Source organism: Salmo salar, chromosome ssa12 (genome assembly GCF_905237065.1).
Source record: "Salmo salar chromosome ssa12, Ssal_v3.1, whole genome shotgun sequence".
Taxonomy (NCBI): Eukaryota; Metazoa; Chordata; class Actinopteri; order Salmoniformes; family Salmonidae; genus Salmo; species Salmo salar.
Window position 1 is genome coordinate 82,541,336 of NC_059453.1, and position 13,726 is coordinate 82,555,061.

The 13,726-nt window shown below is 40.3% G+C and overlaps 1 pseudogene; it reads right to left on the minus strand.

Moving 5' to 3' along the window:
• Positions 1-11,919: 11,919 nt before the first annotated feature.
• On the minus strand, positions 11,920-12,715 carry LOC106565939 (transcription factor HES-5-like; annotated as a pseudogene).
• Positions 12,716-13,726: the final 1,011 nt, after the last annotated feature.

Below are 13,726 nucleotides of genomic sequence, written 5' to 3' on the forward strand. Positions count from 1 at the left end.
GCGAAATGATTTTCTGCTGGATGTTGATCCCGCATGCGGGACGGAGAACATCAATAACCTGTCTGGGAACAGCCAGTGGAATCGCGTCGCACGAAATACAAATACCTCATAAATGCTGTAGCTTCAATTTCTCAAACATATGACTATTTTACACCATTTTATAGATACACCTCTCCTGAATCGAACCACGTTGTCCGATTTCAAAAAGGCTTTACAGCAAAAGCAAAACATTAGATTATGTTAGGAGAGTACCCTGCCAAAAAAATTCAATCACACTGCCATTTTCAAAGCAACTGACATGCATCACAAATACCCAAAACACAGCTAAATGCAGCACTAACCTTTGACAATCTTCATGAGATGACACTCCTAGGACATCATGTTACACAATACATGCATTTTTTGTTCGATAAAGTCCATATTTATATAGAAAAACAGCATTTTACATCGGCACGTGACATGCAGAAAATATTTTCCCTAAAATGCTTCTGGTGAAACAGCGCTACAATTTACAAAATTACTTTTCGAAAACATTGTTAAAATGTAATATTGTCATTCAAAGAATTATAGATTAACATCTCGTGAATGCAACCGCATTGCCAGATTTAAAAATAACTTTACTGGGAAATCAGACTTTGCAATAAACGACGTGGTATGCTCAGAAAAATAGGCTTGGCGATACATGTTAGCGCCATCTTGGAACCATCTAAAATCAAATATACTATTGTAAATATTCCCTTACCTTTGATTATCTTCATCAGAAGGCACTTCCAGGAATCCCAGGTCCACAACAAATGTAGTTTTGTTCGAAAAAGTTAATAATTTATGTCCCAATAGTTCCTTCTTATTAGCGCGTTCCGAAGGCTACTCATAATGTACAAGGCGCGCTGGACTTGTCATCACGAATGTGCAAAAAATATATATTTACGTTCGTTCAAACATGTCAAACGTTGTGTAACATAAATCTTTAGGGCCTTTTTCAACCAGAGCTTCAATAATATTCAAGGCGGACGATTGCATTGTCTTACTAAACGTTTCGGAACAAAAGGGTTCCCATGGGCGCCCGCATCATAGTAGTAATGGCCCTCCCTCTATGACCAACATTTCAAGCCTCTCTTTCGGTCAGTTTGTACCATAGAAGACTCAAACCACTTTGTAAAGACTGTTGACATCTAGTGGAAGCCTTAGGAAGTGCTAAATGATTAATAAGTCCCTGTGTGTTTCAATGGCAAAGGCTTGAAAGTGATTCCACACATCAGATTTCCACTTCCTGTTAGGATTTGTCTCAGGGTTTTGACTGCCATATGAGTTCTGTTATACTCAGACACCATTCAAACAGTTTTAGAAACTTTAGAGTGTTTTCTAACCAAATCTACTAATTAAATGCATATTCTAGTTACTGGGCAGGAGTAGTAACCAGATTAAATCAGGTACGTTTTTTATCCGGCCGTGCAAATACTGCCCCCTATCCCCAACAGGTTATTAAGAAAAGAAAATTGTGCCCACACCTTCAGCATTAATGGCGTTGCATTATCATCCCACTTCAGTCGTTGTATCAACGTTGTTTCCACGTCATTTCAATGAAGTTATGTTGAACCAACGTGGAATACACATTGATTTGAAGTATGTGCCCAGTGGAATGGCTTCATTCAAATGTGAACATTTTGCTCAATTTGGCATTCACTATCACTAGCAACATCACACATTTCCATGGTAATTCTGACAGTTTAATTACATTTCAGGTAGGCCTACATATCATGACATAAAGCTTCATAACTTACATCATAAACCCCCTGTGCACGTGATGGAAATGATGTCACCATTGCACTTGATACTAAGCAATGTTGTGCTGCTATTTTTATTGACTTGGCCAAAGCTTTTGATACGGTAGACCATTCCATTCTTGTGGGCCGGCTAAGGAGTATTGGTGTCTCTGAGGGGTCTTTGGCCTGGTTTGCTAACTACCTCTCCCAAAGAGTGCAGTGTATAAAGTCAGAACATCTGCTGTCTCAGCCACTGCCTGTCATCAAGGGAGTACCCCAAGGCTCGATCCTAGGCCCCACGCTCTTCTCAATTTACATCAACAACATAGCTCAGGCAGTAGAAAGCTCTCTCATCCATTTATATGCAGATGATACAGTCTTACACTCAGCTGGCCCCTCCACGGATTTCGTGTTAAACGCTCTATAACAAAGCTTTCTTAGTGTCCAACAAGCTTTCTCTGCCCTTAACTTTGTTCTGAACCCTTCCAAAACAAAGGTCATGTGGTTTGGTAAGAAGAATGCCCATCTCCCCACAGGTGTGATTACTACCTCTGAGGGTTTAGAGCTTGAGGTAGTCACCTCATACAAGTACTTGGGATTATGGCTAGATGGTACACAGTCCTTCTCTCAGCACATATCAAAGCTGCAGACTAAAATTAAATCTAGACTTGGTTTCCTCTATCGTAATCGCTCCTCTTTCACCCCAGCTGCCAAACTAACCCTGATTCAGATGACCATTCTACCCATGCTAGATTACGGTGCTCTCGAGCGACTAGATGTTTTTTTACCATTCGGCCATCAGATTTTCCACCAATACTCCTTATAGTACACATCCCTGCACTCTATACTCCTCTGTAAACTGGCCATCTCTGTATACCCATTGCAAGACCGACTGGTTGATGCTTATTTATAAAACTCTGTTAGGCCTCACTCCCCCATATCTGAGATATCTACTGCAGCCCTCATATTCCACACACAACACCTGTTCTGCCAGTCACATTCTGTTAAAGGTCCCCAAACACACACACATCCCTGGGTCACTCATCTTTTCAGTTCGCTGCATTTAGCGACTGGAATGAGCTGCAAAAAACACTCAAACTGGACAGTTTTATCTCAATCTCTTCATTCAAAGACTCAATCATGGACACTCTTTTTGACAGTTGTGGCTGCTTTGAGTGATGTATTGTTGTCTCTACCTTCTTGCCCTTTGTGCTGTTGTCTGTGCCCAATAATGTTTGTACTATGTTCTGTGTTGCTATCATGTTGTGCTTCTGCAATGTTGTGTTGCTACTGTGTTGTTGCCATGTTGTGTTGCTATCATGCTGTGTTGTCATTGGTTGCTGCCTTGATATGTCTTAGGTCTCTCTTTATGTAGTGTTGTGGTGTCTCTCTTGTTGTAATGTGTGTTTTGTCCAATATTTTTATTTTTAATCCCAGCCCCCATCCCCGCAGGAGGCCTTTTTCCTTTTGGTAGGCTGTCATTGTAAATAACAATTTGTTCTTAACTAACTTGCCTAGTTAAATAAACGTTAAATAAAAAAATAAACAATAAATTAAGACGATAATTACTTGATAATAACTGCTCAATACATTCATCTTAGACCAAAATGGATATTTGTAAGCATTTGGCATGTTGTTGAGCTGAAATGTTGTCATAGTAACAAGAGGGAAAAGGAAAGAACAAGAGCAAAGTAATTAATTTGATTACATGTATTTAAAATGGACTCAATGAGTCACATTATAGATAACACCTTAACTTAAGGTGCAAATAAAGTGATTCAATGTCACAACAAGAACTTGGATAAATCTCCAAGACATGAAACTCCATCAGAGTAAAGACACACAGAATTGTATGAAATAAACAAGGGTTTTACAATGAGAAAACATCTGCAGTAAATACATTTTTCAGGTAGTAAAACAGATAAAATAGTGATAATCACAGTGTGATGATAACATAATACCCAGTTTGGGTAAATAACTCTCATAGAGGAACAGTGATGCTATAACTCAGGTTGAACATTATCAATATAACTGATACATGCTTCACAGAAGACGCTTAATACAATGTAGTGGTAAAAAAAAATTTGCTCATACATTTTGACCTAAAAACAGATCTGTCATAGACAACCACAAACAGATTGGGTTAAAAGTCCTCATGTAGGACGATTAAAGCTATTGTTAATCATGAATAAAAACATGATCAACATAATCAAGGTTATGATTTCAATGAACACAACAACAATATTGTTTTCATACATTACACATTTTTCTCAGAAAAATACTTTTACTTCAATACAACTGAAATGAAAAGTCTCAATCACTGCAAGACTTAAAAAAAATACTATAAACTCAGACGATGAAGAAGATCTCTGATCACTGTCCATCACATTAATGTTAGACCAACATGGTCCATTGAATTTGTTTGAGAGTGGAGTTCCAGTCTGTAGGACTCTACCAGGGCCTCCAGTGAGTGATGTTGACTGGACGCTTCTCTTTGCTGATGCTGTGCTGGGCTGGGAGCTGAACTGAGGCAGGTCACTCTCCCTCCTGTTCTTATCAGAGGATGGATGCAGGCTCTGGAAGTGGCTCAGCAGTCTTCTCTGGGACTGTGTCTTCACCTCATCCTTGGACAGGAAGTGCACAATTTCATGGACACCCCTGGAGTAACACTGTAACCCTGGTACTGTTGCTGTTATCTCAGGAGCAAAATGTCATCTCCAGGATGTTGGCTTTCTCCAGCTTGGAGTCTGACTGCTGGTTGAGGATCTCTGGACGCAGGAGAGAATTGAGCGGCTCAATGCTGATGTTGATACGTCTCTCCGTGTAACTTCACCACTGGCTTTCTTAGCTGCAAGAAGAGAAGAGGAGAGTCATTAATAACCTTATTATGAGATAATAATGAAACAAATAAATAATCAATCAAATAAGATACATTTCCTTGAAATTGATTCTTCAATTTACCTTGTTGGTCAGTCAGGTGCTCATTAGAGTAGATCACAGCTGAAGTGATTGTAGGTACCATGACTAGATCTCTGTGCTGTACTGGTCTCCGTGTAGAGTGAATCTGATGTCTAACGGCTTCCTCTCTCCTATATATAGTCCATAATCTGCATGAATGTGTGGGTCTTGGGCTTGTTGGAGTTTCTCACAGTCTGTAGCCAATGGGTGAGCTTGGGAGGACAATGAGGAATGTGGAGCTGCCACATGCTCAGTGTTCTTATTGCTGGGGGACAATGGTCACGTCTCATGGAACAGGTGGAGAGGTGGGGGGTGATAGAGAGTGACTCACAGAGTGTTGTGTGAATCTGGGAAACTAGTGACCCCCAGATCTGCTGCCTGATGTTGGGATCAATGATGCTGAGAGAGCACACACTCATCATCACAACTTACACGTGTGAGACTGACGCAGATACTCTACATTAAATGTACAATGTAACTTAGTCCCCACCTATGAGGACATTGTTGAATGTGTAGTGTTTAAACGCTTTATTACTGATTCAGTCACATTTTATTATCTCACAATAATAATAATAAGATAATGACAAAAATGATGATATTGTATAGTGTTTTACATTTTGTCACAATTGAAAAGTAAAACATATTTATAATTTTCTGTGCTGCTGAATTTCATTTTTGTCAACAACAAAAACATATTGTGTCAAATATCGAAATATAAAGTACGTTTATATGCAGAGAAATATAGCTTGTGGTTAAGTTCACAGGTTCGATATTGTATCAATATCATGAGGTCTCTAAAGTCAGAAGTAGTAATTATATGTCAAGCACTCTGGAGTCCAGAGGCAGCAGATGTGTCCTCTGTCTTGAGGCTACTGGTCAGTGTGAGTAGAGAGCTGATCTGAGTTTCCCACACTGAGTCCTGTGTGCTATGATCAATGCACTACAAAAGCTGCTCAGTGGAGCATTAGTGACGGCTATTGGCTGTGTTGTACTATAGACAGAGCCTGACGTCACAGACCATCTGGATTCTGGAGGAAAACACTAGAACACTTGATTTTGTCCTAAAAGTGTGCTGCAAGACATATACTGTACTTTATCAGTGTTCATTTCTACGTTATGTTTGTACCCTGGAGAAACTGATGTATTCAGCTATTGTTTAATTCCCTTCTATAAGTGTGGCTATTCCCCAGTGGTTCTGGGTGTTCCCCAGACAGACAGGTTCTGGTCGGACTGATGATGATGATGACACTAGACTGAGACTCTGCTCTCCAGAGCTTTCCCACACTCTGCCCATTGACAGAGCTTCCACCTAACAACAGAAGTGTGCCTTGTTAAATGCTAATTCATCTCTACACAAGCAGTTCCCATTAAGCCCCTGGGGGAGAAAATAAATAAATAAATCTGACATGCATAAATGAAGAATGTAGTAAATACAAATATTTGGACTATCGGATGATATAGACTTGTACAGCATATGGCCATTCAGAGATGGTCAAGATTGGACTGAATACTGAAGATATTTCAGGGTTGTGAGTGCATATATTGTCATACTTTTTTTTGTACTGATCACCTGTAGGTCTTGAATCCACAACCCTGGCATTGCAAGCGCCATGCTCTACCTACTGAGTTACACAGGTCAACTACAATGTACACATGTTTGTATAAAGTGTAATATAATGTATTTCCTGATCTGTTACCTAATTCCTCTTACACCCTGTAATAATAAAATAAACACTTGTGCTGTCCTTATAATTCATTATATCTGTGATATAATTCATTTCTAGAATTCAATGATGAAACCTTACTAGTGAAATTCCATCTCACCCCTCATCATACAGGGTACAGAAGCCTGAGTCTATTGTCCCAAAGAGGGTCTGTGAGTGAGTTTTCCTTGGTTTCCCACACTCTCTCCATTCACTGCTCCAAACAATCTGACATATATAAATTAAGAATGTAGAAAATACAAACATTTTGACTATTGTATGAAATAGACTTGTACAGCATACGGCAATTCAGAGATAGTTAAGATTGGACTGAATACTGAAAATCTTTCAAGCCTATATGTTTTAGATATAAACTGTATCAAATCAAATTGTATTTGTCACATGCGCCGAATTTAACAGTGAAATGCTTACTTACAAGCCCTTAACCAACAATGCAGTTTTAAGAAAATACCCACCCCCCAAATAAGTAAGACATAAGAAAAACAAATAATTAAAGAACAGCAGTAAATAATGTGTCAATGTGTCAACGTGCGGGGGCACCGGTGTCGAGGTAGTTGAGGTAATTATGTACATGCAGGTAGGGTTATTAGTTTCTGTTGTGGCAAAGAAGGGGGCCGAGTGATAAATGGCAGATATGTGAGGGCAGAACTAATAAACGGGCTCTGCCCACTCACTAAAATGGCCGCCCCAACCAGAACTACAGGTCACCAAATGGCCGACTGCCAAAACTCCAATTACCAGAAGCAAGGGGAACGCTCAGAAGGTGGGGCCGACCCACAGATAAGGGATCAAGACAATCCAGGAAGAGAGAGAGGAAGGGTCTGGACCTACCGAGAACCTGATTTGTGTACCGAACCCTGCTATCCCTGACCCCGGCTGTGGCCTGGGTGGACCAAGATGGAGAAACCAACACACAGGTACTGTCCTGTTCGAAAGAACTCTCATTCTGGGGTGATTTTGATGACGGTCCCTCGTTTAATTTGTGACAAACTCTCCTCACCTTGAAGAGGTTTGTCACACTATGCATAGATGATAACTGAGAGTAGCAGCAGTGTGGGGGGGGTCTTATGGCTTTGGGGTAGAAGCTGTTTAGAAGCCTCTTGGACCTAGACTTGGCGCTCCGGTACCTCTTGCTGTGCGGTAGCAGAGAGAACAGTCTATGACTAGGGTGGCTGGAGTCTTCGACAATTTTTAGGGCCTTCATTTGACACCGCCTCGTATAGAGGTCCTGCATGGCAGGAAGCTTGGCCACGGTGATGTACTGTGTGGTACACACTACACTCTGTAGTGCCTTGTGGTCAGAAGCCAAGCAGTTGCCATACCAGGCAGTGATGTAACCCGTCAGGATGCTCTCGATAATGCAGCTGTAAAACCTTTTCAGGATAAGAGGACCCATGCCAAATCTTTTCAGTGGGGGAAAAGGTTTTGTCGTGCCCTCTTCACAACTGTCTTGGTGTGCTTGGAACATGTTAGTTTGTTGTTGATGTGGACGCTAAGCAACTTGAAGCTCTCAACCTGCTCCACTTCAGCCCTGTCGTTGAGAATGGGGGCGTGCTTGGTCCTCCTTTACTGTAGTCCACAATCAACTCCTTTGTCTTGATCACGTTGAGGGAGAGGTTGTTGTCCTTGCACCACACGGTCAGGTCTCTGACCTCCTCCCTATAGGCTGTCTCATTGTTGTCAGTGATCAGGCCTACCACAGTTGTGTCATCAGCAAACTTGATGATGGTGTTGGAGTTGTGCTTGGCTGTGGAGTCATGAGTGAACAAGGAGTACAGGAGGGGACTGAGCACACACCCCTGAGGGGCCCCTGTGTTGAGGATCAGCGTGGCGGATGTGTTGTTACCTACTCTTACCACCTGGTGGCAGCCCGTCAGGAAATCTAGGATCCAGTTGCAGAGGGAGGTGTTTAGTCCCAGGGTCCTTAGCTTAGTGATGAGCTTTGAGGGCACTATAGTGTTGAACACTGAGCTGTTTTCCATGAATAGCATTCTCACATAGGTGTTCCTTTTGTCCAGGTGGGAAAGGGCAGTGTGGAGTGCAATAGATTGCATCATCTGTGGATCTGTTGGTGCGGTACGCAAATTGGAGTGGGTCTAGGGTTTCTGGGATAATGGTGTTGATGTGAGCCATGACCAGCCTTTCAAAGCATTTGATGGCTACAGACGTGAGTGATACGGGTCGGCAGTCATTTAGGCAGGTTACCTTAGTGTTCTTGGGCACAGGGACTATGGTGGTCTGCTTGAAACATGTTGGTATTACAGACTCAGACAGGGAGAGGTTGTTTTGTATAAAGTGTAACATAATGTCTTTATTGGTCTGTTACCTAATTCCTCTTAAACCTTGTCATAATAAAAAAACATGTGCAGTCCTTATAATTCATTGTCTAATTTCAACTGGTGAAGATAAGTTTTACCACTGTCACATAGCCCCTGCTACCATAGCCCTGGGTGCAATATGTGAAACATAAAAATAGCTGCTACAACATGCTATTCATGATTTTTGAGCATATTGATGCAGACGATATATCTGTGATATAATTCATATCTATAATTCAATGATGAAACCTTACTAGTGAAATTCCTTCCACCCCTCATCATACAGGGTACAGAAGTCTGAGTCTATTGTCCCAAAGAGGGTCTGTGAGTGAGTTTTCCTTGGTTTCCCACACTCTCTCCATTCACTGCTCTCAATGGAGGAACAATAGAAGTGTGCCTTATTATAATGCATCATATTAGGTATTCAGTTTAGTCCAGTTTCTAGGCAACCATTAAATATGCTTCAATTACCAAAACAGCATCTGGTACTAGAGAAGGTTCCCTGAAAAACTTGGATTGGAGGAAATGATTTGAGTTAAAGAACAGTCAGCAGTATAGAGTAGCACTTGTCTTGGTTCTGACCTAAATTGAATCAATGAGACACAAGTGACATGTTGATTTTAGCCATTACCTTAACCTTAACCTTAATCCTAACCCTAGTTTTACTGTATGTCCACACCCCGTCTGAATCCTAACACTTAACACAACCCTAACTCTAGCTTCATGTCCACACCCCGTTTCAACCCTAACCATAACCCTAACCCTAACTGTAGCTTCATGTCCACACCCTGGGTATTTTCTTCTTACATGCTGACCACACGTCTCGTGCCTCAATGAGCGTCTGTGTAGCCAAGTGTTAAAATAGAACTTGGTTCTGTTTGTGATGCCTGACGCGCTGCAAGTCCTGTCGCTCTCATCTCCTCATTGGTTTTTAGGACGATATACCCACGTGGGTGATTGAAAAATGAGCTGAGGTCCACACTCCAGTACAGTTGGTGGTGGTAGTGCATCTTAAAGTTGGTGTCCAACCACCATATAAAGTCCAAAGAAGAAGAAGAAGCCTGAAGGAGGAGAGATTACTAGAAACAAACTAAATGTAGCCTTTTATCTGTGGATCAATTGTTGGAGTAGAGGACCTTGTACATTTCAGGTAGGATAACAACTCAATGTTTATTTCCCAGGACAAATTAGCTAGCAACAGCAAGCTAGCTAGCTAAATTTCCATAAATGTTTCATGCTTTTCGGCCTGTCCCCAAATTAATATGGTTGGTTCAGAGTTCGTTCTGATATTTCAACTCCTTTAGGTGTCTAACATGCTGACCGCACGCGTGTTGGTGATGATATTTCAACCTGTGATTCCTTTAGGTGTCTAACATGCTGACCGCATGCGTGTTGGTGATGATATTTCAACCTGTGATTCCTTTAGGTGTCTAACATGCTGACCGCACGCGTGATGGCGCATGCGTGTGGTCAGCATGTTAGACGTATAAAAGCATCACTATTTCTGTTCCTGCATAATACTGACACCACTGTAGATAACTTGATTGAGATGCAATATTTTAAACTTCCAAAACTTCTTTACAAATCATTGCAAAAATAAATATGACATTATACAGTAGATCTGTATTGTAGTCTACAGTCATTACGTTGATGACAGTAGAGAGAAGGAAAGATCAAGAACAATAACAAATGATTTAATTTCATTATTTGGGGATTTATTGACATAGACTTGAACACCTAAATATAAGGTTAATAGTTTAGGTGATTACACATCACAACCAGAACTTGGATCAATCTCCAAGACATATGATACTCTAACAGAGTATAGGATACACATTTACTGTTTTTATAAAGACAACATATTGTCTAAAATAAATTAAGGTTTCACATTGAGAGAAAACATTTTCTACCCTTTACAATAAAAACATTATTCAAATAATTTGAATAACATTTTCACCCATAAAGTCTGATCTTTAAACAGTTAATTGATTTCTAATCACAGAGTTATAATTACATGTATAATTCCCAGTTTGGGTAAATAATCCTCATTGAGGATCAGTGATTCTGTAGCTCAAATTGATCAATAACAAATGCCGAACTAATACTGATACATACTTCACAGAATATGCTCAATATAATGTTAATATGACAATATCACTACAACAATTAAGTTGTAACAAAATTGCTTATTCTTGAATACGACTTGACCTTTACAAAGATCGATAATGTGCAACAGTCTGAGTCATAATACCCATAAAAACCTAGCGGTCAAGCAGCGAAATGGTTCCAATCGTTTTTCCACCATTCATTTTTACCAGTAGGGGATTTTAGAAACACTTAAACTTGAAGCCTTACCCTGGTGTGACATTTTGATAACCATGAAAATCTATCTAGGACAAGGTGATTTTTATCAATATATTTTCCTGTATTTTCCCCCCGAATTAAATGCTAATTAGCTGCTAATGAGGCTATCATAAAGAACTACAAATGCCATGATGATCTGGATGAGACTGCCGAATCAAGGCAAAGGTAAGAAAGTCTGGATTAACTATCTAATGTTAGCTAAATGTAGTAATGAATACATTGGCTACATTTCTTTAAATTGACAATTATGTGAGCTCTTTTGTGCAAGTTTTAAATTGACACAATAACTGTTAGCAAGGGTGTCAGCTAGAGATGACGTGCAGGAGCTTGCAGGGATTTGTAGTTTTGCATGATGTCTACTTTGATGCTAATTGTCATTTTTGAATCTGAGAGTAAATACAGATAAAAGTCACCTTGTCCGAGAGAGATTTAAATGGTTAGCAAAACGTTACGCCAGGGTAAGCCAACACGCAACGCAGCCCTTATTGTTTGTGTTTCTAAAATCCCCTATGGGAAAAATAAGTGGGTATTATGACACATCCCCTGTGGGCCTCTATAGACAATCACAAAAAGATTGATGATAAAATACCCATTTTGGGTTAAAAGTCCTCATGGAGGACCATTGAAGTTGATGTTAATCATGAATAAACACATAATCAACACATGCTTCACAAAACATGAAGGTTATTAACATCACAAAAATGCAATGTTCGTAGATATCATTGTTTTCTTTGTAAAAAAAAAAAATTATTTTACTTGTTCAGTACAACTGAAATGAAAAGTTTCAATCGAAACACAACTTTTAAAACAACCTGCACAAGCAGAATATGAAGAAGATCTCTGATCACTGTCCATCACATTAATGCTAGACCAACATGGTCCATTTAGTTTGTTTGAGAGTGGAGTTCCAGTCTGTAGGACTCTACCTGGGCCTCCAGAGAGCACTGTTGACTGGACTCTTCTCTTTGCTGATGCTGTGCTGGGCTGGGAGCTGAACTGAGGCAGGTCACTCTCCCTCCTGTTCTTATCAGAGGATGGATGCAGGCTCTGGAAGTGGCTCAGCAGTCTTCTCTGGGACTGTGTCTTCACCTCATCCTTGGACAGGAAGTGCACAATCTCATGGACACACCTGAGTAACCCTGATTGACAGCTGCTGAGCAGGAGGAGGAGCTCACTGGCTGGTTCTGTTGCTGTCGTCTCACTAACCAAACTGTCATCTCTAAGATGTCGGCTTTCTCCATTTTGAAATCTGGCTGCTGGTTGAGGCTCTCTCCAAGAGAGACTTGATCTGCTCAATGCTGTTGTTGATACGATCTCTGCGTAACTTTTCAACCACAGGCTTTCTTAGCTGCAAGAAGAGAAGAGGAGAGTCATTAAAAATATTATTCAAAATACAACAGAGCTGACATGAATGGATGATATCTAGAAGAAAATACTGAAACAATGTAACACTATTTGTAACTCAATTTACTTTGTTGGTCAGAGTCAGGTGCTCGTTAGAGTAGATCACAGCTGAAGTGATTGTAGGTGCCATGACTAGATCTCTGTGCTGTAGAGGTCTCCGTGTAGAGTGAATCTGATTCCTACTGGCTTCATCTCTCCTACATATAGTACATAATCTGCATGAATGTGTGGGTCTTGGTCCTTGTTGGATTTTCAGTCTGTAGCCAATGGGTGAGCTTGGGAGGACAATGAGGAATGTGGAGCTGCCACATGCTCAGTGTTCTTATTGCTGGGGGACAATGGTCACGTCTCATGGAACAGGTGGAGAGGTGGGGGGTGATGGAGAGTGTCTCACAGAGTGTTGTGTGAATCTGGGAAACTAGTGACCCCCAGATCTGCTGCCTGATGTTGGGATCAATGATGCTGAGAGAGCACACACTCATCATCACAACTTACACGTGTGAGACTGACGCAGATCCTCTACATTAAATTTACAATGTAACTTAGTCCCCTCTTATGAGGACATAGTTGAATGCATAGTGTTTAAACGCTGTATTACTGATTCAGTCACATTTTATTATCTCACAGTGGATTTTACCGCTGACAAAAACATATGCCTGTATATAGAACAAATATTTATAATGTTCTGTCTTGCTGAATTTAATTTCTAATCAATGTTTTCCTTTATTGAGTCAAATTAGCTTCCACTAAACAACAGAAATGTTCCTTGTTAAATGCTAATTCATCTCTACACAAGCAGTTCCTGTCAAGACCCTGGGGGATTTTTTTTTTTAAATCAGACATACATCATTTAAGAAGGTAGTAAATACAAACATTTTGACTATCGGATGATATAGACTTGTACAGCATATGGCCATTCAGAGAGAGTTAAGATTGGACTAAATACTTTAGATATTTCAAGGATATACGTTTAAGATATAAACTGTATCATCTTTGACTTTACAATCTGATCATGTGTAATATAATGTCTTTCCTGATCTGTTACCTAATTGCTCTTACACCCTGTCATAATAAAAAAACACATGTGCAGTCCTTATAATTGATTGTCTAATTTCAACTGGTGAAGATAAGTTTTACCACTGTCTCATAGCCCCTGATCCCACAGCCCTGGGTGCAATATGTGAAACATTAAAAA